This window comes from Protopterus annectens, chromosome 2.part0 (genome assembly GCF_019279795.1).
Source record: "Protopterus annectens isolate FY-2018-M chromosome 2.part0, PAN1.0, whole genome shotgun sequence".
Classification (NCBI taxonomy): Eukaryota; Metazoa; Chordata; order Ceratodontiformes; family Protopteridae; genus Protopterus; species Protopterus annectens.
The window spans coordinates 1,768,173,515-1,768,199,885 of NC_056728.1; the positions used below are offsets into that span (position 1 = coordinate 1,768,173,515).

At 39.6% G+C, this 26,371-nt stretch overlaps 1 long non-coding RNA gene across 1 annotated transcript in view; it reads left to right on the top strand.

The window, feature by feature from the left end:
* Positions 1-8,135: 8,135 nt before the first annotated feature.
* LOC122793618 overlaps positions 8,136-26,371 on the top strand; it is a 140,253-nt gene continuing 122,017 nt past the window's right edge. Inside the window, exon 1 of the long non-coding RNA XR_006363496.1 lies at positions 8,136-9,296. This is a non-coding gene — a long non-coding RNA (uncharacterized LOC122793618). The remainder of the gene's footprint in view (positions 9,297-26,371) is intronic.

A 26,371-nucleotide genomic window follows, 5' to 3' on the forward strand; every position in this document is an offset into this window, starting at 1 on the left:
CTTAAGACAGAAGTGGCAAACTTCAAGACACACATGCAGATGGACAACAGAGGTATGACTGATGACTCCTACACAAATGCACTTTATAAGCACTTACACGAGTGCATGGATCATGCTATCCCTAATAGAACCAAGATGTGATCCTCCAAAAAAAGGAAGCCAATCTGGTGGCCCTGTGTCATAAACAACCTCTACAACAGAAGAAACTGTTGCAAAAGAGTAAAATCCCATGACTGGAGGAACTCCCTGGTCAACCTCAGTAAGAAGCCGAGATCCCTCAAAATCATCCAAAGCTAGTTACGAAAACAAAATTGCCACAGACTCTAAAAAGACAACCACAAAACATTCTACAGCTATGTCAATAATCTCAATGGGAACACTCAGATCTGTTCCGAGTTACAGCACAATGGCGCTAAATATACAGAACCAACTGATATTGCCAACATCCTAGGAGAGAGGTTCAGTGCTAACTTTACCCCCCTCTCACCCCCTAGAGGGCCCATCTCTATACCGGAAGAATAGAAACTTCCTATAATCACGGCTGCAGAGGTAAAAAAAAAAAAACACACACACTCTCCAAAGCCAATAACACAGCATCCATGGGACCTGACAATATCCCAGGCTGCGTTCTACATGAACTACAGAATGAACTGGCAACCTACCTAAGTACCCTGTTCAATCATAGCCTCACCTCAGGCTTTGTACCCACGGAATGGCGCACCGCGATGGTTATCCCACTCCACAAAGGGGGAGCCACGACGGACCCCGGGAACTACCGCCCCATTAGCCTGATCTGCAAGGCCATGGAACGTATCATTGTGGAACTCATAAAAAAGGCATTGGTAATCTCCAAACTCCGGACCCTACCCAGTTTGGATTTGTAAAAGGCAGATGTCTCCTAAGCCTGATTGACTTCTTTGAAGCAGTCACCAAAGCCACAGAGGAGGGTAAAATGTTTCACACAGCTTATCTAGATCTCGCCAAGGCTGTCAACACCATCCCCCACTCTGGAATTATAGATAAAGCTCACTAAACTAGGTATAAACCCCTATGTCACAAGGTGGGTTGCCAACTGGCTCACGGACAGAACCCACACTGTGAAAGTAGCGGATTCCAAATCCGACTTCAGACCAGTGACAAGTGGAGTACCACAGGGTTCAGTCCTGGGTCCTCTCCAGTTTGGTATCTACATCTCTGAAGTGCAGGCTAACACAGAAGGTCTTTGGCTAACAACGTATGCAGATGACTGCAAACTAGGAGCCATAATCGAAACTCCTAATGATGTGGACAAACTACAAAAGGCCCTCACTGAGACAGATACCTGGTGTCAAAGCCATGGCCTGAAGCTCAATGCAAAAAGTGTATTGTCATCCCCTTTGGTAAAAACTCTGTACCCATGAACTACCACATAGCTGGTAGTCTACTTAATGCCGAAAATGTGATGAGACCTTGGGACACAGATGGACAGTAGTCTCTCCATTGATAATCACATCACCACAGTGGTCAGGAAATCCTTCTACGTGGCTCATCTCATCACAAGGATTCTCATCCAGAAAAAAAAAAAAAAAAAAAAAAAAAAAAAAAAAGGGTCACTGTTCCCTCTACTCATCACTCATTAGACCCAGTACAGAGTACAACACCCCTTTTGGTATGTACCTCACAAGACATCTACAACAACTGGAAAGACCACAGAAATACCTCACAAAGAGGATTACTGGCCTCAGATGCCCTAAGCAGTCTCAAAAAACTACAGCTTTACTCCATCGCATATCACCTACTCAGGGGCGATCTCTGCCTAACATACAAAGCTAAGTCAAACCCAGAGCTGTTGAACATGATCCACTTAAAGAAATTCCAATCCCTCCGAGCTACACGCTCTAGGGACCTAAACCTTGTCACCACAATAAACAGAACATGCTGGAGGGATAGACTCCTGTCCCAGAAACTTCCCATACTCTGGAACAGACTACCTATCTATATCAAACAGAGCTTCTCATTGGCACTCTTCAAGAAAAATCTTGATTGGATGGGAAATTCACCCCAGGGATCACTTCTGTGGCTCTGTTCGACAGGGGCACAGGAAAATAATTTTCTTGGGTGGTGAAAGCCAGGGTACATTTTTTTGGCTAGGCTTATATAGGCCCTAGGGCCAATAGCCTAGTACCTACCTATGAACCCACAGAAAGCTTTGTAATTGTTTTTAGCGTCTGCCGCAATTCTGCCTTCACAGGTGGCTTTAGAGAATTTAATAAGGGATCTTAACTTTTTGTCGAGGCTAATAAGGGAGTTTTTCCAACATTGAGACTTTTTTCCTGCAACAGTTTCTTCCTTGTGTTGTAGAGTTAATTGATGGCAGGGGGCTACCAGATTGGCTTCCTTTTTTTGGAGGAGCGTCTTGGTTCTGTTGGGTATGGCTAGTTCCATGCATTTATGTACATGTTCATACAGTGCACTGGTGCATGACTCTACAGTCATGCAGCTATTCTCTACTGGCATGGGTGCCGTGAAATTAGCCACCTCCGTTTTTTTAGGAGCCCAAACTCAGCTTTGGAGAAGTTTTTCAAAGTGGTTACCGGGGGGGGGGGGGGGTGAGATGTGGATTCCCATGGTGATTAGTTTATGGTCAGATCTGACCAAGGAGAGATCGACTACTGGTGTAGAGCAACAGTCACCCATGTTTGAGAAATAAGGAGTACAGGATTTTGGGTGCTGGTGCCTAACAATACAGATCACTATATTCACAAGTTAGCTAAAACCAAACACATGAGCCAAGCCATCATGGAAATGGAGAAAAATGTGGCCTCAGAAACAGACAACTGGTGCCAGCGCCATGGCTTCAAGCTAAACGCCAAAAAGTGTATGGTCATCCCCTTTGGCAAAAACAAAGTGCCCACAAATTACCACATAGGGGATAATCCATTAAGTACAGAAGACGTAATTAGGGACCTGGGGACCCAAGTTGATAGCAATCACTCATTTGACAACCACGTGGCCAAAGTGGTAAGAAAAACATTTTATATAGCCCACCTAATCATGAAGGGATTCACATCTAGATCAGGGGAGGTCATCGTGACTCTTTACTCATCCCTCATCGGGCCCATAATTTAGTACAATGCCCCTTTTGGGATGTACCTTACCAGACTCCTGCAGCAACTGGAAGACCCCAAAAGTACCTCACCAAGAGGATCAAAGGGCTCAAACAGATGCCATATGCTGCCTGGTTAAAGAAACTCCAGCTCTACTCAGTGGCATACCGCCTGCTCAGAGGCGATCTGTGCCTGATGTATAAAGCCATGTCCAACCCGGAATTAATGGACATGCTGCACCTCAGAAAATCCAAATCCTTCGAGCTACGCGCTCAAGAGACTTGAACCTTGGCACTGAAATAAATAGGTCATGCTGGAGGGACATCATAACCCAGAGGCTCCCTTCACTCTGGAATAAAATCCCAGTCCAGGTTAGGCAGAGCCCCTCATGGACTCTCTTCAAGAGGAATCTTGATGATTGGATGGGAGATCGTAGGTTTACCCCAGGTATCGCTTCTGTGTCACTGTTAGAGGCACAGTATACTAACCTCGAAAAAGGGCATAGCAAAATTAATTTAAAATGGGTGGAGAAAGCCAAACACACTTTGGCTAGGCTTATAAATGCCCTAGGGCAGATAGACATTCCTATTGGTTCATACTAGGAATGTCTAAGCGCAAGAGTACAGAAAAAAGGAGGAGGAAGCAGGGAATTTACTGGAGAAAATAATCAGGAAAGGAGCCAGTCAAATTGGGAACAAATAACTTGCTGGGAAAGTCAGAGTGGGATGAGGCTAAGCAGAAGTTCAGACTGCAGGTTACAGACAGATTTCCATACCACAGACTGACAGCATAAACACATGCAGAGAGAAAAAAAAAAAAAAAAAAAGAGAGCAGAGAAATGTTTACGTAACAAACCTCATGTGGTCTGTAGCCCCCCTTACTTTAAGAAAGTAACGATGAGCGGCAGCCCAATATTTAAATTATCCTCTCCTAGTTAGAAAATTAAATAATGAGCTCCAAGTCCTCTACAGATGACCACTGTATCTTCTTTTGTTGGCAAAGAGAATCTTTACTACATCTGAGGTGCGCACATAAAACAGAATGAACAAAGCTAGGGAGAATGTTTCTTACTAGATAAATGTCTGACACAGTTACATACAGAGGATATAAAAAGTTTACACACCCCTGTTAAAATGCCAGGTCTTTTTTTTTTTTTTTTTTTTTTTAAAATCGCAAAAGGGAAGGCGAGAGAGATACCACAATAAATCATTTCAAAACTTTTACCACCTTTAATGTGACCTATAACTTGTACAATTGAAAAACCAAACAAATCTGTTTAAGGGAAAAATAAAAAACATACAATACACTGGTGTGCAAGTCCTTAAACTAATACTTTGCTGTGTGTGCACACCCTTAAACTAATACTTTGTTGAAGTACCTTTTGATTTAAATTGCAACATTCAGTCTTCTTGGGTAGAAGCTTATTAGCATGGCACATCTTGACTTGGCAATATTTGCCCACTCTCCCTTGCAAAAGTGCCCCAAAACTGTCAGATTGTGAGGGCATCTCTTATGCACAGCCCTCTTCAGGTCACCCCACAGATTTTCTATTGGATTTAGGTCTGGGCTCTGGCTGGGCCATTCCAAAACTTTTATTTTCTTCCAGTGAAGCCATTCTTTTGTTGATTTGGATGTATGCTTGGGGTCATAGTCATGCTGAAAGGTGAAATTCCTCTTTCTAGCAGACGCCTGAAAGTTATGCTGAAAGGTGAAATTCCTCTTTCTAGCAGACGCCTGAAAGTTTTGGGTCAAAAGTGACTGGTATTTGGACGTGTTCATAAATTTCATCCACCTTGACTAAAGCCCCAGTTCCAGCTGAAGAAAAGTAACTCCAAAGCAGGATACTGCCACCACCATGCTTCACTGTGGGGACGGTGTTCCTTTGGTGATGCAAAGTATTGTTTTTGCTCCAAATGTACCTTTTGGAATTGTGGCCAAAAAGTTCCATCTTGGTCTCAGACTAACATTTTCCCACATGCTTTTGGGAGACTATGTATTGTTTTGCAAATTTTAGCTGGGCCTGGATGCTTTTCTGTGTAAGAAAAGTCTTACATCTTGCAACCCTATCCCATAATCCGGACACATGGAGAATACAGGAGATTGTTATCAATGTAGTACACAACCAGTACTTGCCAGAAATTCCTGCAACTCCTTCAGTGTTGCTGAAGGTTTCTTGGCAGCCCCCCTGACCAGTTTTTGTCTTGTCTTTTTAAATCAATTTTGGAGGGACGTCCAGTTCTTTGCAACGTCACTGTTGTCCTACATTTTCACCACTTACTGAGGATTATCTTCACTGTGTTCCATGAAATGAAAAACGCATAAAATCAACTGGACAACCACGGCTAAAAGATAAACTTTAATAAAACAAAAGATAACCCAAAGCACAGGAGGAGCGCTTTCGCATATAGCTTTATCAAATCCTATAAAGATGATTAAAACCATGACCACTTTAAAACAACATCAACCAACCAACCAGAAAACAGGAGAAGTGCGCCAAAATGACACCAAATACATATTTAAAGCAATAGTTGCAACTATCCATTTACCTTAAGCTTCTGTCCACTTTGGACGGGTTTACTATTAACCTAGCTATTTAAGCCTGGATGTTTGTAAGCCTGCATCCTAAGTATCCATTTTAAATCCACCTGTTCCAAATAGTTATTAATCACCACCCCTCGCATTCTTAAACACACGCTGTAATACTCTAAAAGAAATATGATGCCTAGATGAGTTTAGCAAATGTCTTACTAATGCATTTTTTACATCACCTTTCATTATGTCTGATAAATGCTAGTGTACCCTGTCCCTCAAACGCTAGATAGTTTTCCCTACATAAAAACTAAGGGCACAGGTCACAAGTCGCTAAATATACTATAAAACTAAAAGTATAATCAGCATAAAATCTAGATATAAATTCAAATATCAAATTCGGAAGTTTATAAGGCTGTTCTCTTGATATAATCTTATAAATACAACAATGCCTGCAGGGATAAGTCCTGATGCGTTTACTCACTTGTTCAGGGGGTTTCTTTTCATTGCATAGCAATCGCTTAAGATTTTTATTGCTCCGAAAAGTAAAACAAGGTGTAGCCCCTACTACACTAGTTGTAGCATCATCCAAGGTTAGAATTGACCAATGTTTCTGTGTGACACTTTTTATTGTGTTGTTATTACCAGTAAAGTTAGTTATAAAGGGGGGGTGTTTTCTTATTTTTCTCCTTTTATTTACTACCCTAACCCTACCACTAAGATTAACAGTGTCAGTCACTACATACCCTTCTTGACAGATACCAGATGTGGTGGAATTACGTTGCATAAAACTAGACTCAAGGTCAGTCAATTGTTTAAAATAGAGCTCAGACCGTAATGCTCGAACTGTGTCACCATTATAGCGTCTGTCCATAAATTTTTTTCCAGGGCATCAAAATTTATACTGCATGTCATTCTCATTATTACAAATCCTTGATGCTCGTAAAACTGGCTCTTCACTATGCATGCTGTCTCTATATATCCAATGCTGTGGAAATTTTTTGTACCCTTCTGATACCTTTCAACAATGAGATCCTTTGATGCTTGTAAGCTTTCTATAAGCCATGGCTTTTGCTGTAAGGCAACTGAGTAAATATGTCAGGAAAATCCTACTAGGACAGCTGAACTTTATTTGGGGTTAATCAGACTATCTTTAATTGATGGCAGGTGTGTACCCAAGGAGACTGAATGCTGTAATTAAAATCAAAAGAGGCTTCAAACAAACGTATTAGTTTAAGGGTGTGCACACTTATGCAACCAGTGTTTTTGTACCCCCCCCCCAAAACTGTGTTTTTCAACTGAACTGTACAAGTTATAAGTCACATTAAAGGTAGGAAAAGTTCTGAAACGATTTATTGTTTTATATCGCTAAAACCTGGCATTTAGCAGGGGGTGTGTAAGCTTTTTATACCCACTATATTTAGTCTTGTAATGTTTCACTTGATTCTTTGTTAGTATGGAAAAACTGTCCTATTAATTTGTGTTTCAGCTATTCTTCCACAAGTCCCAAACAACAAAGCCTTGTGGTCTTAAATGCGATACAGTAATTAGCAAATCAGCTAAACAGCACTACAAAATAATTTTCTAGGTAACTTTAATAATACTGGGAAAAAGCAATAAGAATTTACATCAATAATGCCAAAACAGCCGAACTGGTCAGAACCACACTCACGCAAAAATGAATTGCCTAATAGAGATCACTTAATCGGACCAAAGCACAGACACAATAAAACACACAGCACAAACATACCAGAAATTGCATCAAAGAAACATACTGAAAACATACAATGATAGAGTAATGCAACTGAAAAGACGCACTGCAGTCAACCACGATGTACATAAAAACACAAAAGCGTGAAATAAAGCGACAAAGCATCACCATCTCGGTGTTCCAACGCAAACTCATGTAAATTGGCCAGAAGAGGGAACGTCTTTGTACACCTAACCGCAAATGGGACAGTTCACGTAATTCAGAAACTAACAATTACACTGCAGCACACGAACCACTTGCAACTTTTTAAAACTAACTCGTGTTTTTTAAATCTATATGAACAGTCTAATATGTTATTTTTGTTCTTCATTGTGTATGAAAATATTATAATAATAAAGATTTATTATGGAAAAAATGTGTATGAACAGTCTTCGTGCTTCAGACGCTGGCTACAAAACAGCAAGTGACACTTTGACAAATGATTTAGAAAATTTAATCCCAATAAAATGAAAACATAGGCTTTGACAGATAATCACTTCCATACACAACGCTCCGCCTTCTCAACTAAGGTCACGCCTTCTGACCCTTACAAAAATAACACCGTTTTTTTCAAGCCAGAGAAATGTTAAAACATTTGCATTACCTTAATACAAAAAGCATCTGAACACTATCCGGAAACGATCAAATCTGCTTTCTCAAAGAAAGAGTTATGCACGCAAAACTGTAATCAGAAAACACGCGTTACTATCACATGACGTCTTCTAATGCAATTACGAGTGCTTGGATGCACCTAGTAAAACCTACTATAAACACAATCCACTTAATTCCCGGTGGATAAGAATGCTTCAAAATGTTTGTAGCATCCAGACAAAGAATACATACTAAACAATACTCCTGTAAGACAGCTATGTTTTGGGGTGGTATCGCACTGCACTGATTTTTCTTCTAGTGCCTCCCTGGTCAAACACGGAAGAACTTTACAGCGTCAGTCACCGCCCAGACAGCAGAGGACTCGCCCACACGGAGTTACACAAGTATCACAACCGAAACACTTTGAACATCCACAACGTTCATACAGCCGAACCTAAACAGATTACTGGCTAAAGCAACAACAGAAAAAAGTAATCGCACTGACACACCTCAAATGCGATAGTTAAGTTTCTCGGGCTTCACTACAAGATGGCGGCGACAGTACAACAATAATTTACTTACCTCCAGTTTCCCCCACGTTTAACAAACCACACACAATCCTTTAACACTCCACATGGAGGGATTAAAGAAATAAAAGAAGCACCCACAACAAAGTCCGATTAACTTCATATATGTGATGGTGCCAAGACAACAATGACTGACAAAAGTATGCCCCGAACTACGGCAATAACGTAAAGCAAACAAGAAATACTTCGTACAATATCCACTGCCAGACCTCCAAGTGGCTGAGCGTACTACGCAAGTAGCGTAAGTCATGTCGTCTTTAAATAATTATACTCCAACCAAAAAAAGCGTGATGACTTCCTCGTCCACTCTTCACTCGGTTATCCAATAATTATGTAAACAGTGAAGCTCCAGTGATGGGCTGACCAAGAACAATATGCTCTTCAACACAGACTCTTATACTCCTTACCTCCGCAGGCCTCACAGGTACCCCGTAAGAAATCCCCGTCCGAGTTCAGAAGAATATGTCGGTAGTTCAACCCTTTTTAAATCCAAGCTTTTTTCGAGAAAGTGGATCGTACCAATGCAAGTTTTGCTTCCGAACAGTAATTATTCCTTTAGGGTTACGTTGTACTTTCTTCCTTTTTGTTGTATATTAAAGGGGTACGCGCGCGGATCTTCCTCCAGAATCCAGAACAAACAGCACTACACAGACAGTGACGCCATACGTACATGGACGTAGCCGGGCCTTTTAATAAATGTTCTGCTCTTGCATCCCACCTACTTCAGTAGAACACCAAGTGAATTGCGTTTGGGTAGGTAGTCTTTTTTTCCCCTCTTTTTATTAAGTTTTTTTTTTTTATATCCGAGTGGTTCATATTCTTGCAAATGAGCGTTTCTCGCACTTTTATTATGTGGAAATTAAAGCTGATGTTTAATCATTTGTAAGATTGTATTTTTGTTCCTTAATTGTTATATGTATCAGAAAAAAATGCAAGAATTGAATCCGTCCAAAATTTTTCCGTTGGTATATATATATTGTACAAAGGAAGAGTTTGTTCACGTAAGTGTGGTATTGTGCACGTTTATTTTCCAGCATGCTTTCACAAGGTAGAGTGGTAAGAAAGCAAGATAATAGATCTCAAAAAATCTAAATTGTTTTAAAATCGGTCACAGTTTGACGTGTATGATTCAGTCAAAGATGCTTTGATAGTTGTCATTGTTTCAGATTCTAGCCAAAGTTTATAAATAAAAATTGGTAGTGATCGGGAAAACGGGGCGCTATAGGAAGCAACTTTTGTTGTTTTTATTTATTATTTGAATTAAAATCTAAACCGGTAAATTAAAGTAAGCCGTGACTGACATGTTTACGATTAAAAAGCTGTTTGTGTTTACAGTAAAGGCCAAGTGAAAAATTCAAGTTACGTTATGCAGAAGATGAATTTATGAATAGACACTGGGGAATCTCCATTCATATGGAGAGTGATAACCAGCTAGACTAGGCCATTGTTTAAAACCAATGGTAACCTGTATATTATAACTATGTATCCAGATTGTGACAATCCAAATATATGCATGTATGTTAAACAATTTTTTTATCTGAAATTACGGGACACCAATTATGATTACATTCTAATGGCAGATTTTAATATTCAACATTTTCTTGTATGCGTTCAGTGGTGTGCTATCAGTAATCCTCGAGTCTTTTTTTAGTGACAGTATGTATAGATCCAATTAAGGAAAAAAGGGAAAAGTTAACTTGGTTACAGGGAGTTAAAAGGAATAATAAAAGTTGTCTTTGAAATAAAACAAAATAGTAGCTCAATGTTTGTGCTGAGAGTGTTGTTGGAGAAATACAGAGAAGGTCAGAATGAGTTGCATTGTGTCTTTGTAGACAGATAAAGTATATGACAGGGTGCCTAGAGAGGAGTTATGGTATTGTATGAGGAAGTCGGGAGTGGTAGAGAAGTATGTAAGAGTGGTACGGGATATGTACGAGGGTAGTGTGACATTGGTGAGGACTGCGGTGGGAGTGACAGATACATTTAAAGTGGAGGTGGGATTACATTAATGATCAGCTCTGAGCCCTTTCTTATTTGCAGTGGTGATGGACAGGTTGACAGATGAGATCAGACAGGAGGCCCCGTGGACTATGATGTTTGCAGATGACATTGTGATATGTAGTGAGAGTAGGGACCAGGTTGAGGAGACCCTGGAGAGGTGGAGATGTGCTTTTGAGATGAGAGGAATGAAGGTCAGCAGGGCTAAAACAGAATATATGTGTGTAAATGAGAGGGAGGTTAGAGGAATGGTGAGGATGCAGGGAGTATAGTTTGTAAAGGTGGATGAGTTTAAGTACTTGGGATCAACAGTTCAGAGTAATGGTGAGTGTGGAAAAGAGGTGAAGAGAGTACAGGCAGGGTGGAATGTGTGGAGAAGTGTCATGAGTGATTTGTGACAGACTGGTACCAGTAAGAGTGAAAGGGAAGGTCTGCAAGAGGGTAGTGAGACCAGCTATGTTATATGGGTTGGAGACAGTGGCATTGACAAAAAGGCAGGAGTCTGAGCTGAATGTGGCAGAGTTAAAGATGTTAAGATTTGCACTGGGTGTGACTAGGATGGACAGGATTAGGAATCAGTATATTAGAGGGTCAGCTCAGGTTGGACACTTTTGGAGAGAAAGCAAGAAAGACGAGATTGCGTTGTTTTGGACATGTGCTGAGGAGGGATGCTAGGTATATTGGGAAAAGGATGCTAAGGATGGAGCTGTCAGGTAAGAGGAAAAGAGGAAGGCCTAAGATAAGGTTTATGGATGTGGTGAGAGAGGACATGCAGGCGATTGGTGTAAAAGAGCATGATGCAGAGGACAAGAAGAAATGGAAACGGATGATCCGCTGTGGCGACCCCTAATGGGAACAGCCGAAAAGAGATGATGAGTAGCTCTACATGCAGAATTAAGTGACGCATCCAACAAGAATTAGGCAACATGAATAGTAGTTGTATGTCTGTGCATCAGGGGTAATGGTTGCTTAGGAAGTGTGAGACACTTCTAGTGGCTGTAGTTTTATTGTGATTTTGTGTGTGTGTGTGTGTGTGTGTGTGTGTGTGTGTGTGTGTGTGTGTGTGTGTGTGTGTGTGTGTGTGTGTGTGTGTGTGTATGTGTATGTATGTTTTTGTTAGAATTCTGTCTATATGCTGAGTTGTGATGTGTTTAGATATTACCAGGAAGCTTTCTTTATGTGGAGAGTATAGTGTCACAGCTGATACTGTTTGAAAAGTGGAGTGACATGTTCGTTGTTACATTATTAAAATGAATTCTATTGCCTAAGGAAACCAATAGTAAAGGTTACTGAAATATCAGACTTCAAGTATGTGAATTATGTAATTATCACTTATGTGGTAGTAAAAGGATGCTAATGGCGTATTCCAGATGTTAATTGGAGAAACAAAACATCATGAAAGACTCTCTTGCATATATATATGTATATGCTAAATGGAAAATGTTTGTTGTGCGTGAGTGTGTCATGGGGTTCATGAAGGTTAAATTCTGACATTTAAAGTTAACTTAAGTCAGAGAGATTTTTTTTCTCTGAGAGAAAAGAGAGACTGTAAAATACACATGCTGCACAGTCATTGCAGATAGTGAAAGAGAATTTAAAAATAATTGGAAGTTGTAGATTTTTTTTCACACGCCAAAAGAAGCTGATAGCTCACTTTGGGTATAGCTAGCCATTCTGTTTCCATGTTATAGGTTCCAGTGCTTTTTGTGCAGTGTACACATGCATTTTCTCTTTTAACCAATTCCATTCACTTTAACATTACATAAATTGTCCAATTACTACCTTCCCTTAAAACCTCACTCCTCATTATAACATATTCTGCATGTACATGCTGCTGTGGATACAATAAGTGGGCTAGATTTGATAGAAATTATAACTTGGAAAATGAGTAAACTGTGCCTAAATTCCTGCTGCTAAATTTAGCCATAACAAATATTTTAATATACTTCAGAAATCTCCTCCCTAGGTATATTTTTAATTCTAGGTCCCCTTGATATATCCTCACTATTGCAAATCAGGTTCCTGACCCTACTCATAAATCTTCCATTCTGAAAACTTATTTATCCTCACTATCCTTCGGAACTCCATAGTAGTAGTTTTAGGTGGAATTTAAATACATACCAATGTAATCCTTCTCCCACATCAATAACCCTTTAATTATTACCTTGTTCTTGTCTCGCTATTGGGGGGGGGGGGGGCTCTTGCTGTCAATATTACTCTCTCTCCTTTTATTTTGTCCCCAATGCTGTGCTAAATGACCAGTCTGAAATCCTTTCTTTGTTACAGAAGATGTGTGCATCTTAATTTTTTCCCCAAACATCTTTATTGAATTATCCTAAGCAAATTTACAATCATATAAAAGTAATAAAACTATATTAACATAACCAACATTATACTTCACATATTATATAACCTAAGCAATATTATACAAGTTATTCAATTCCTGCCTTTTTTTAAAAATGAGAAACATCTTTATTAAACCATTACTTACTACATAGACAATCATACGTTTATATAAATGAAACCATTTTACATTGCAAACCACACTGACACACTCCCAGTTATAAACCTTATACATCACTTATCTACCCACTTTTTCTCACTCAAACATTATGTAGCTCATTTAAGTCCTGCCTCCTTTTAAACCTCATTCCTCCCTTGTGTGTATTGTTCCCACAATTCCCATTTTTCCTATGTAGTCTGCTCCTATTTCTTTTTAAAGTTCTCGATTCCAGTTGTTTTGTCTCTGTTGCTATATTCACTGCTTCCAGTATAGTTGGTTTAGATTTTGATTTCCATTTTCTAGTAATTGCTTTTTTGATAGCCACCACTATTTCATACAGCAAGGCCTTTCTATGTCTAGGCAATTCCGATCCTGTATCATAGCTCAGAAAAATCATCTCCCTCGTCAGACCAATCTGCCCAGCCAACTTCTCCAACAGTGCATCCTGTAGGGAATCTTTAAAGTCCATCAACTCACCACACTCTCAGAAAATATGTTCCCAATTACATCTTTCTTCCCCTTCACACCTCCAACATTTGCTGTCTGCCTGAGGAAAAATTCTGTGGAGTCTACTTGGGGTATAAAAATATCTATGGAAATAATTCCAGACAAAAATTATAAATCTTCTAGATTTTGTTGCATGTTTGGGAGACCTACAGATATCTTCCTTTTTTTTTTAATTGCCTTTCCAGTCTCTCTTCCCAATCGTTTCTAGCCTCCTCTGATTCTTATAGTTATCATGCAATATTTTATACGCTGTATTAATTAGTCTGTTTATAATGGCAGCTTCTGTTCTAGATTCTATTAAAAACTCTACCAGTGCTGGTCTTTCATTTATAATCCCCCTATTTCTTTTTATCCTTACTCTGATATCAATCCCTGGTAGAGAAGGTAGTCTCTAATCTGCAGTCCAAATACATTCTTGGCATCTTCCCATTCTATCATCTTAACATCTCTCATTATTTGCTCTCAATACCTTGGTTCCCTTGCCAGTTTTCTCCAAATTCCAGCCCTCTCTTGCCTATTATCTGTATCCCTAATTGCAGTCGTGACTATCAGCAGAATCTCCTTCCTCATTCCTGTGATGGTTTAGTTCTTGGAGTACTTTCTGCTACTTTATAGATATAATATTCTGCATGATTGTGGTTCTCCTTAAAGGCCTGCTTCTAAAATCCCAGTCTCTCCTTGTTTTTTGAGCTCCACCCCCTGTTTCATCATCGTCCCTTTCCACTTTGAATTATTGCTTTCTGCTTGTGCTATCTATAGGAGTCTTAACTGTGTACCTCCTGAAATACCCCCTTCAAATTGGGTAATCCCAATCCATCCTGTTCTAATGAAAGAATCATCTTATCCAACTTCACTCTTGCCATCTTCCCCTCCCCGATAAAGTCCTTCAGCTGTTTAATTGCTCCCACAACTTCTCCTGTGTTTGACAAAAATTTGCCTGACCTGTGTATAAGGCTAAAGGGACTAAAAACATTAACTGCTTGTATCTTACTATCCATATCCATATAACAAAGCTTCCATTTTCTCAGTTTTTATCTTTTGTTTATTCTTTTCCCACATATCTTTAGCTGCCACAGTAGAATAATTTTTAATGCATACTCCAATACTTGATTTTATCATGTCCCCATAAATATGGGTATTCCTGAACCAGTTCATGTGTGGGTACATAATGTATAGCTATTGCCTTTGTTTTAGCTTCATTAATTTTGTATCCTGAAAAAATCTGAAACTGTTTCAAAATGTTCCACAACCCTAATGTTTTCTGGTTTTGTCAGGTATAAAATATCATCTGCAAATAGGACCAGCTTTTCTTGATTACCATATCAACTATATCCTTGAATTTCTGAGTCCCTTAGTTCCTCACTAAAAGAATACAGGGCATAAGTAATATGTCCTCTGCAGACCACCTCATGGCACTATCCCTGTATTCTGTCTCCTACAGGCTTTTGAGGGGACATATATGCCTAGCATACAGGGCATTGTCAGACCCCACTCTGATGGACCTCCTGCATATCCACAAAACAAACAGTACCAGAATTACCCATTCTAAAGACTTCAACCTTGCCTGTGATATAAATAGAACTTGCTGGAGAGATAAGTACGTATCCCAGAGACTGTCCCACGTATGGAACATGCTCCCTATAAATGTGAAGCAGAGTTCCTCCCTAATCCAGTTCAAATGCAACTTGGACAATTGGATAGGAAACAGGAAATTAATCTTTGGTTTGGCACACCTAAGAACCTTTGCCAATGGTTCCAAATATAATGCAAATAATAAAGGGGAAAGAAGACACCCCTGCCCGATCAGAGAGGACTCCACCCACTTTAATTTTCGCGTCCAATCCCTCCTATGTCCTCGTAATCAACCTTGTAGTTTCAGGAAATGCAAATGCTTCCATTGTCCTGCTCATAAAGTCCCAACTTGCTCAGTAAAATTCTTTTTCTGCATCAGAACCCACCAACAACAATGGTATTTTCTTATATTCTGCTTCCCTGTGCATCATCAGTGTTCTGTTAATGTTGTCAAATGTTTGCCTCCCCTCCAGAAAACCACATTGATCCATATATCAGTTTTGGCATTACTTTTGCCATTCTTTTAGCTACTGTAGACATGAAAAGGTTATAACCATGGTTTAGCATTGAAATGGGCTTGTTGTTGTGTCTTTTGGCTTTTCCCAGTTAGGGGTCACCACAGTGGAACTCCGGTCTGCTAATGATTGGCAGTAGATTTTTACATGCCGAATTGCCGGCCCTGACGCACAACCTTCAACGAAGGTATGCCCATTTACACATGTCTCCACACAGAAGACGCTGTAGCTGAGAATCGAACAGGGCAACGTCTTACTGTGAGGCAACAACGCTACCAAAGCACCACCACCTCAGTGTATGAAGCTGAATCTGGATCTTTACTCTCTCTAGGCATTACAGCTACCACTACTTTCTTCCAGGATGCTGGTACTTCTTGCGTGCATCTTAATATAATTACTGTTTGCTTTCTTGTCTATATCCTTCTCACTCCTCATGCAAAATTAACCATTGCCCGCACTCCTCTCCTTTCCACCCTGCTATACGCCTCCCCGATATTTTCCTTCCTCAATAAACGTGAGCTCAATAACTTTTCTACCACCTACCACCATATAGCCAGATTCATTACAGGAACACCCTATCATACCCACCATTGTCTCAACCTCAAGAAACTAGGCTGGTTAGAACTGCCCAATCTTCTTAAATTCTATCAACTCACGGAAGCATTCAAAATAATTAATCAACCAGACAAAACCCCCTCACTGAGCAAAATCCTGACCCCATACACCAACTTAAGTTCCCTTCTGTCTTCAAACAGTAACCAAGTATTAACCATCAAATCTAATAACTTGGGCGGCGATGCTCTTTATGCTAACTCTATTGGAAAGCAATGGAATTCCCTTCCCAACTACCTTAGACTCATGTCTTCACTTAATCTATTCAAAAATAATCTCGGAGAATATTTAAAGTCCCACTGGTTGTGCCCATGTCTAAACCCAGACTAATTCCTATATGTCTCATAGTACCCTACACTCTTCTCTCTCACAAGCTATTATCTAGCATTTTACTTCCTCCACATGTACCCATGTCATGTTACCAACTTAGCTTGTCCTGCCACCTCCTTAGCTTAAGCATTTTTTTCTACTAGCATGTATATACCATGTCGTATTGTTTTGTTATCTTTATAATGTTGTACCTCTATCTAATTGTAGTGTGTTACTTTTCTCATTATTGGGAGCTTTTCTCCCCGGGCCTCTACTGAAAAAGGATATGTATCCAGCTAGACTAGCCCGGTCAACAAATGTAAAATAAATAAATAAAAATATTTCTAAGGCCATTTACATTCTATGTTAATAAAAGCCATTACTCCCAGGTATTGTACATGACCGCTGCAGTTTGCATGCTTATACTGAGTGATACGCTGCTCTTTATCTCAAGACTTTCATTTCAATAAAAACACTTAAACTCTAAATGCATTTAAAAGAAAAACTCTTAACTCTCAGCAAAGTTGCAAGGAACAAGAAAATCTACTCCTCCTAGAAGCAGTTGCCTCAAATCAATGAATGCAACCTCGGGCATTACCTTTTTCAGAAAGTAAAGTTAACCACACAGATGCTAGAGTCTGCTTTCCTACTTAAATAGATTTATTTTATTTGTTTTATTTTACATCTGTTAACTGGGAAAGTCCGACTGGATACATGTCCGTTTTCAGCGGAGGCCCAGGGAGAAAAGCTCCACATGTACAAAAAGATGGTCAATATTCATGGTTACATTAAAATATGTAACATCTTAAAATTTCAATAGGAGGTTTTATTTATTTATATATATATATATATATATATATATATATATATATATATATATATATATATATATATATATATATATATATATATATATATATAATGTGTGTGTGTATATATATATATATATATATATATATATATATATATATATATATATATGTGTGTGTGTGTGTGTGTGTGTGTGTGTGTGTGTGTATATATATATATATATATATATATATATATATATATATATATATATACACATCGTTGCATTGAAGTTTAAGATCATTGTAGGTTTATAGTATTACATATGTACAGCAATAATAGTAAAGCATTTGAGTGTATAGAATGGCATGATACAATGATAGATGACATGAGTGACTACATGGAGAAAACAAGGTGGTTAGTGAGAAAAAGGTGTTTAGTTAAGAGGAGAGTTCCTGGAAATTGGATGTAGAAGGGTTGAAGACATATTTGTATAAAAGCTAGGATGATAGGATACACAAGAGGAGGTAAAGACAAGGGATTTAAATGGTTAGTGTATGGAGTTAGAAACACAGCATTCTAAAGTTGTGTATAGGAAGTTAGGTAGGATTTAGTGAATGTTGTTCTGAAGGTTATAGAGAAGAAGATATAATTAGGGTGGGTTTAGGTAGAAGGTTGGGTTTAGGTAGGTTTATTCCAAATTGCATCATTTACCTTCAAGAATTGCATGTAAGTCGAGTTGGCCTGGGTCTAGACATGGATATAGCCAATGCTTGTTTAGATGACTCTTTTTAGGGATGTTTTGAATTGGTGTAAGGAGGCTATAGTGGTAAGATCTGGGGGAGTGCGTTCCATTTTTACCTGCTAAGTTGGGGAGAAGTGATTCTCCAGCTGAGTTGTTGGCTTTGGCAGATTGAACTTGCATCTTGTTAGATGAGCGGAGAGATGGTAGGTTGCAGTAGGGGGGTGACAGTATTTGCCAGAATGGGTGTACTGTTAGGTTGGTAGAGAATTTTATGAATAACTATGAGTTGGTTGTACTAGAGTTGATTGGGTAGCTCTAGCCAGTCCAATGTTTGAAGATTTTTGACAGTGATGGGTTCTGTATGCTGTGGCAAATCTAGCTATATTGTTGTAGTAGCTAACTAATTTGTTTAGGTTAGCTTTCCGTAGGTTTAGGAAAATGGGTGAGGCATAGAGAAGGGTTGAGAGAAGGTGTGTTCTAGCTATGGCTGTTCTGGCCGGTAGGGTTAGAAATGGTTTAATCCTATATAAGGAGCCTAGTTTTTTGTTAACTGTTTTGATGGTTTTGTCAATATGAGTGTCAAATGTAAGATTATCTATTACACCAAGAAGTTTTGTAGATGGATCTGAAGAGATTATGGTGCCATTATTGGATGAGATTGTAATATTCGGTAATAAGGTTTTTCGGGTAGGGGAGAGTAGTAGTTTGGTTTTGTTGGGATTCAATAGGAGACGGCGATTATTGAACCAAATCTCTACTTTGTTGAATGTGCTCTGGGATAGGGATTGTAGGTCTGAGGGGGTGGTGGCAGAACAGATTAGGGCAGAGTCGTCTGCATCCTGAATACAGGTTGCTTCAGGGATGACTTTGGGTAGGTCATTAATGAATATTGAGAAAAGGAGGGGCCTAATATGGACCCTTTGGGGACACCAAGGGTGATTGGTAGGGGGGATAGATTGTCTTTCCATAATACTGCTTGTTGTCTGCCCTGCAAGTAAGTTTGGAACCACTTGATTACTAGGTTAAGGTTTGTCTAGGAGTAGGTGGTGGTTGACCATATCAAATGCTTTGGATAGGTCGAGAAAGAGGGCAGAGGAGAGTTTGTTGTGATTACGGTTCTGATTTATTGTGTGAGAGAAGGAGGGAAGTGCTGTTGTGGTACTATGGGCAGGTTTGAATCCGTGCTGGGATGGGGCTAGGAGATTGTTCTGGATAAGGTGAGTTAGAATTTGTTTATGTATACACTTTTCCATTTTTTTGGCTAAGAGATATAGAATGGCTATAGGCCTATAGTTTGAGAGTTCTGTGGAGTTACCCCCTTTGTGAAGTGGTGTAATGTGGGAGATTTTCCAGATGGAGGGGACATAGGATTCGTGGAGCGTACGGTTGATTAAGATAGGGTATATTTCGTTTGCGGCTTTTTGTAGAAATTCAGCAGGGAGTAAGTCTGCTGCTAGTATGGTGGGTTTGAGTTTCTTAAGTAGGGGTTTAATATAGTCTGTGGGGATTGGATCATATTTGAATGGGGGTACATCATCAGGTGGGGCTGAGGTGATGTTTGTGGAGTTGGGAGGTAGGTTATTAGCTAGGGATTGCACTGTTTCTGTAAAGAGTATTGAAGGCCTCTGCTATACTTTTAGGGGGTAGATGTAATTTAGATGAAGGGGTGGGGGTAGTGGATATACCTGGATGGAGCAGTTTACCTGACCAGAATTTTTGTGGCTGGTTTTGGTGCTTTTTCTGTAAGCTGAAATAGTAGGTTTGTTTATCTAGCTTAGTTGAATTTTTAGCTTTGTTTCTCAATTGTTTGTACCTAATATGATCTTGACTGGATTTGGTAGATTTCCAGGAGGTCCATGCTGTGTCCCTAGCGGTTAGCTTTTGATTAGTACCTTTTGGTTAGTCATGGAGCTGTTTTGATTCTGATCTTTCTTATGGGAGCATGCCTGTCTAAGATGGCTAGGAAGCTAGTATTCAAGTGTGAGACTGCTTCATCTAGGGGAAGTAGCTTTAGGTTGGACCAATTGCAAGATTTAAGTTTGGTCTGGAAATTGGTGAGGTTAAAGTTTTTTGTGTTTCTAATAGTTTTAAGGGTGATTTGCTGAGGCATGTCATTCCTTTTTCTTATTATATATGTTAGGAAGTGGTAGCTCATGTTCTCGGGTAGGTTAGTATCCAACCTTATTGATTCTGGTGGGGGAGTTTATAATTCTGGAGAAGCCATTTAAGTTAATATGGGTGGTGGGGTTTTTGATGAACAGGTTTTCTAATCGATATTGAAGTCTCCTAGAATAATAGTTTCTTGGGGGTGTGTAGCGGCTAGCCATTGGAGAGTACTTTCCAAGGTCACTATATTGTCACCTGGGGGCATGTAGATACATGCTATGTTGATAGCTTTGTGTTTGTTAAGCTGGACCTTTCATTAAGAGGTGCTAGTTATTAGGCTTTGTGGGATGGTGGTGGAGGACACCTGTAAAGTTCATTTGTACATGATGGCTACTCCACCACCTTTCCTACCTTACTAGTCAAGTCTTAAAATATTGTAGGTGGGGGTATTATCTCGTCAGAGGTGCTGGGTTTGAGCCAGGTTTCGGTAAGACATAATAGGTCAGGGGAGTACATGTCCATAAGGGCATGTATATAGTGAATCTTATTATTCATGCTTCTGATGTTAAAGGAGTACCACACCCACAGACTCAAAAAACATGTTTAAAACATCATGGCATGATGTTTCCTACACTTTAACAGCACTCTGGGATTATGTATAGGATTTTAAATATTTTTATATGTAATTCCAGACTCTGACCACCTGGAGGCTGGCATATTGACGTGGTTTGGATAAATCAGGTTGCCATCCAGTATCCCAGAAACACTTGGCTTCCCTAGCTGTCAAAGTCCTGAGGGTAATTTGACCTGGTAATTCCATTGATTGGCAGATCTCAGCAGGGTGCTTGACTCATGTAATTTAATCTTTGCTCTAGCATTTCCTTTGTTAGAGGGGACATTTTTTTTGCTGCACTATAGCCATGGCTTTACTTGACTGCAATCAGATCCAGTAAGGTCTTGCACCAAGGAGCTAAAGAATAAAACATTTCTACTATTAACCAGTTTAGATCTTTATTAATTTGTGTTAAATTATCACTTCTTGCTTCCACCTTGTTAGAAAATTGAGATTTGCATGTGCAAAGTGTGTTGGTATGCAGTGTTTGCCTTCATATGTTTTTACTCCACTGGTTGGTTTGCAAAAAAAAAAAAAAACTTTTGCAGTGTCCCTGGATTTGTCTTTGTACATACAAACCACATTGCTATATTTTCCCCTTCCTTTTTCTTGTGTCCAGAAGTCACTTATAACAAAGTAAAATTTTTATTGATTTTTTTTTTTTTAAATAAAGGACATCAAGGTTAACTTACCTTGAATCAGATAATGGATGCCACTGCAAAGAATCACTGTTGAAATATTTGTGCATGGACAAAATCCCTTACTAAATCTGCCAGCCTCCAGTTCAATTGGTGCTATGGCTTTAATATACTGGTGTGTTTGCTCATGCCTTCCAAATATCTTCACCATTACATACCAGTTTTGCAGTGTAGTAACCACCCGACATGCCCATACACTTTTAGCCATCAATATGCAGCTACTCCTGTTCATGTGAGTATGTGAATTCATTTTCAGACTTAAGGTGTGGAAGCTGCACTGAATAATTCTAGGTGCTTGTTCAGGTTTCACATGGTGCTTGCTTAGAGCTACTCTCATGTTAAGCCACTATGAATATGTTGCACTGCCACCTCTGATACCAGGGTAATGTTTTAATCTTTCTATTCCCGCACTACACACTAGCAGAATCTGGTGCAAATACAACAGAGACGTATGCAAGCGATACACCACCTAAGCATCATTTGCCATGCAGAATGTAGAAGTATGCATACCAAATTTCTGTGTTTCCAAACATCGGTGTTACTACACTACTACTGAATAAAATGAACAACACTCAGGCTGGGGGAAGGACAAGCGAGCCATGACATCACAGAATGGGTGGGTCTTATTATTTTAGTTAGAATCAGATGACTGCTTTGGTGATGTCACTTTGGGGGAGGGAACTGATTAAAAAAAAATGTACCTGCACTGCCTGGCCTCGATGATGTCAGTAATTGGGCGACTCCAGCAAGCTTTATTCAAACATGAGAGAATCATTTTATAAGTGAAACCATCACAGTATGAGAAGGTAGGCTTCTGTTACAGAAGTAAGGGGAATTATAAAAATTGCAAATGCTTGTTGTTGCTTTACAGAGGACAATGTAAATAGGGAGGAAAAGGGCCGTGAAGTTGAGGAATACATTAGAGAAACCTGTTTTACTCCTGTGACAGATTAATAGTGAATTAGGGGTATTATATGTGCTCCGTAGATTGATGACAGTAATATTTGTGGAGCTTGTGGTTTCTGGTAGGTTTGGGCCTGGGTTTGGGTGGATATTGCCATCTGCTATGAGGGTTGGTTTAGACTTCCTTACTAGTTTCTGGATGTTTAGTTGGAGTAGGTCATACTATCTAGTCCTAGTTTCTATGTAGGTGGCTCTAAGGGAATGAAGAGGTGTTGGGGTAGTAAAGTTGGAGTAAAGGTATGGTTGAAATGGTGTGGGATAATGGGGGTGGAAGCTAGCAGTGGTACAGGATGTGGGATATTGAGGGATAGGTATGTAGTAGTATTCATAGGAGGTGAGGAGATGGAGTGATAAGTGGTGGTATGATGTACAAGATCAGTCTAGGTTTTGGATATATGGTGGGAATTATTGGAGATTTTGTGGGGTATATGCTGTAGGTATTTAGGAGTGTGTGTGGGAGGATGCAAGAGTGAGGTATGGTGGAGTTGTGGGTGGGGAGTGTGGGGTTGCGTGTACAGTTAGTGTGTTTGGTTGGTTGTGATGTGTGGGGGTGGGGTTTAGGAGGGGTGTGGTTTGGTAAATATACATGTAGTGGTACTGGGAGGGGGTTGGAATTGGGGGTAGGGGAGCGGAGTGAGCCCGCAGGGCAAATGGAGCGGGTAGAGCCAAGGAAGGTGAGTTATAGGAGAGGTTGGGATGGGAACAATCAGCTGTGTAGGTGGTTGGGTTAATAGGCCACCATGCACAAAGGTAGAATAGCCTAAGAGGACTGGAGGTGGGGAATCTGATAAAGTAGTGGGGGAGAGGGATAGTAGATAGAGTACAGTACAGTGGATGGGTAAATAGGAGCTGAAAAGAGGTGGATTCAGGCCATCTAGTGGTCAAACCGTGTAACTACAGAATGTTCCTTACAGAGCCCGAGGCTGGAGAGCCTATGAACTATGGACATATGGTGGACCTGGAAAGGGTATAGAGAGCTAAGTAAATGGGTATAGAGAGAGGGGATGGTGGCTGCTGCAGAGTCAGAAATACAGTGAGTTCTATCCACCTAGTCAGGTTATGGGAAGAGCGTTTAGGTTTAGCACAACTCAAGAGTATACAGACATACTTTAGTTAGGTTTCCCTTGAAGCAGTAGTAGTTATTCCTTCAGAGATAGGTTGATCAGGACCTTGGCAGAATATAGTTGGTTTCTTCACCACTTCCAGCAGGATTAAAAGGTAGTGTGAATGTAGGGCAGGGCAGCTAGAGGGAATGTTAAGAGGAGAGGCAATGAAGAATAAGGACTGTAATAGATACCAGTTCCCCGGTATAGTCGGAACACACAAGCCTTTGCAGTTAAGTGATATAGCTATCAGTATAATTAAGAATATGTAACCATCCTATAAAAGCTCAGGGCAGCATAAAAAAAACCCATAGCAATTTGCACTATGAAGCAGGGATATGTAACCTCTAAAACTTTAGTAAAAATGACTATTAAACATTTTAAAGCACTATTTATCACATAACAGACCTTTACAATTGATGAGTTCTAAATACTAAAGTGTAGCGTTTCAAACAGTGTGCATAACGAGCAAATGTAGATACTACCCTTTGGTTCAAAACCTTATTTACATGTCCAAAGCCGTGGTCACTAGTGTATAACACAGCTAACTTCTTGTTCAGTTAGATTCTATATGTAACAGGGCTTCCTTCGTTTGTAGGTAGACTCCAATACATTAGGACCTTTTGTTGCCCGGAAGCATGGTGGATTCACCAGTAGGGACTGTCCAACCTTACTGCTATGGTGTAGTCACAAAATACACTGTAACTACTTGTTCTACAGTAGTGCTTGAGCAGTAAAGTAACTATTTGCCGGTTTGGGGACGCCATTAAAGGTTTACAGTGATTAAGGGGTTTTAATGTAATGCCAGACTCGCGTGTCTGAGCGGTAAAAGCAGGGCTGGCGTTTTATGTTTGCAGCCTGTACAAGGCCGGGATTCTGAATAAACAGTCAAGTAATGGACGTAAGCCTTAGTTCCCTTGCTCGGGTGCTTCTACAGACAACGGCAGAGTTATACAGCCTATGCAAGTCCTAGGGACCATAAAGGTGTCTATTGTTTGTCAGGAACCCACACTACCTCTTCAGAAGGGCAAATATGGCAGGAACACACAATACCCTTTTTAATAGGGCAACTATAGGGAGTAATGCAATAGGGTTAAGCCATGAATGGACCGAGATAACAGTTCTTTAGCGCTAGACATCTATCATTAAGATGCTGCAGAGCATTTGAGTGTTGAAGGGATCTACAGTATGGCGCCAGTCTCGCACGTGTTCGAGCGAGTACTCTACGGGCGCTACTGATATTATATGGAGTCTTTGGTAGGCAGCTAAGTTATTTTCAACAGATTAATATCTGTTCTAAATGCTCAGTGTCAGGTTAATTCCACTACAGACTGCAATCTAGTACTGCGGTTAGTAGCAGCCCATGGTTCCGTTGGTGGACAAAAAACATCTGCCTCCAGGTAAAGAGAACGGAATGCAGGGAGGGATCTAGCAGTGTAGAGCTGTGTTGGATAAAGAAAACCTTAAGTCTGTCCTAGGTTTTAATGTCCCTATTAACTATCTTTTAACTTTTAATTATTATCAGTTAGACTGCAAGCAATGTATATATGTTTTTAAGTTAATTAAATAGGCATGTAGGTATACCAGTGAGACATTTCATTCTAGTAACACATTCGATAACAGTTACAGAACCATTCATACATTGCCCGAGGGTAACGGGAATAATTAAGTACACTCTTGTATTACTAACTGGATCTGCACCGGAACAACACTTTGCACCAGATATAACTATACGTAATTCAAGACTACATACACTTTGTAAAATATAACAGCAACCACACACTGGTACTTACTAGATGGAAGAGACTCAGAGCAGGAGCTCGCAGCAGCCGAGTGTGAGAGTAGGGATGTAAAGATGTAATATCTGTTCTTATCTTCTCTTTGCACCCCTCTTAGATGTGAAAAGCAAATTTCATGGTTCAGTAAACATTACTTCTAGCCATAAGAAAAAGTGCATCAGCTACCCTTAAATGAATAAATTAAATTTTGCAGTGTTACTAAGGCTGCCAGGGAGGCAACTACTTGTATAGCTATTCACACCCAACAGTTCTAAACACCAGTTCTGTGAAAATAAATGTTTGTCAATATCCCTTTTAAACTTTAATTACATTGTACCTTACAAATTTCACCCGTTTCAATGAGCTGCATGCAAATATCCCTTTAAAAGCTAACTACATTGTGCTTTGTAGATTTCACTGGATATTTCAGTCCAAGCACGCTGTTCAGATCTCTAAAAATGATTAATTGTGTGCACTTGCAGGCAGACTGGAGAGTGACTTCAACTGAAAGCAGGTGTTAATGGGGGGACAGTACGTTTGGAAATGTAAAAGTACACTTTTTAATCTTTAAGCTATAGGCAATATTTTAAGAACATTGATGTAGAAATCTATTTCTCTAAAAAGCAGTGTAAATCCTCTTGTAATTCTTTACATATGATACATACTTTTTGCCCCATCCACCAGCCAAAGATTACAGCACTGTAGTAACTGTAATTTCCTTCCCTACACCCTTTCTTGTCTTGTTAGTGTAAAACCTAGATGCATTACAATAAGAAAGTACTAATGATTTAATATCATTGGCATATACAGACGTCACTTGTATTTTCCATCTCACATTTAAAATACTTCTGATTACATACTGTACAGAAGTACTTTACAGTATAAAGTTTACATCAAATAACATTTATTCAAAAAAATTATTCTGTGTAGTCAGTGTTTGCATCTATTTTTTGAAAATATTAATAAAAATAAAAACTGTTCTACTTATTCCGTGCATTCATTGCTCTTCTAGACATT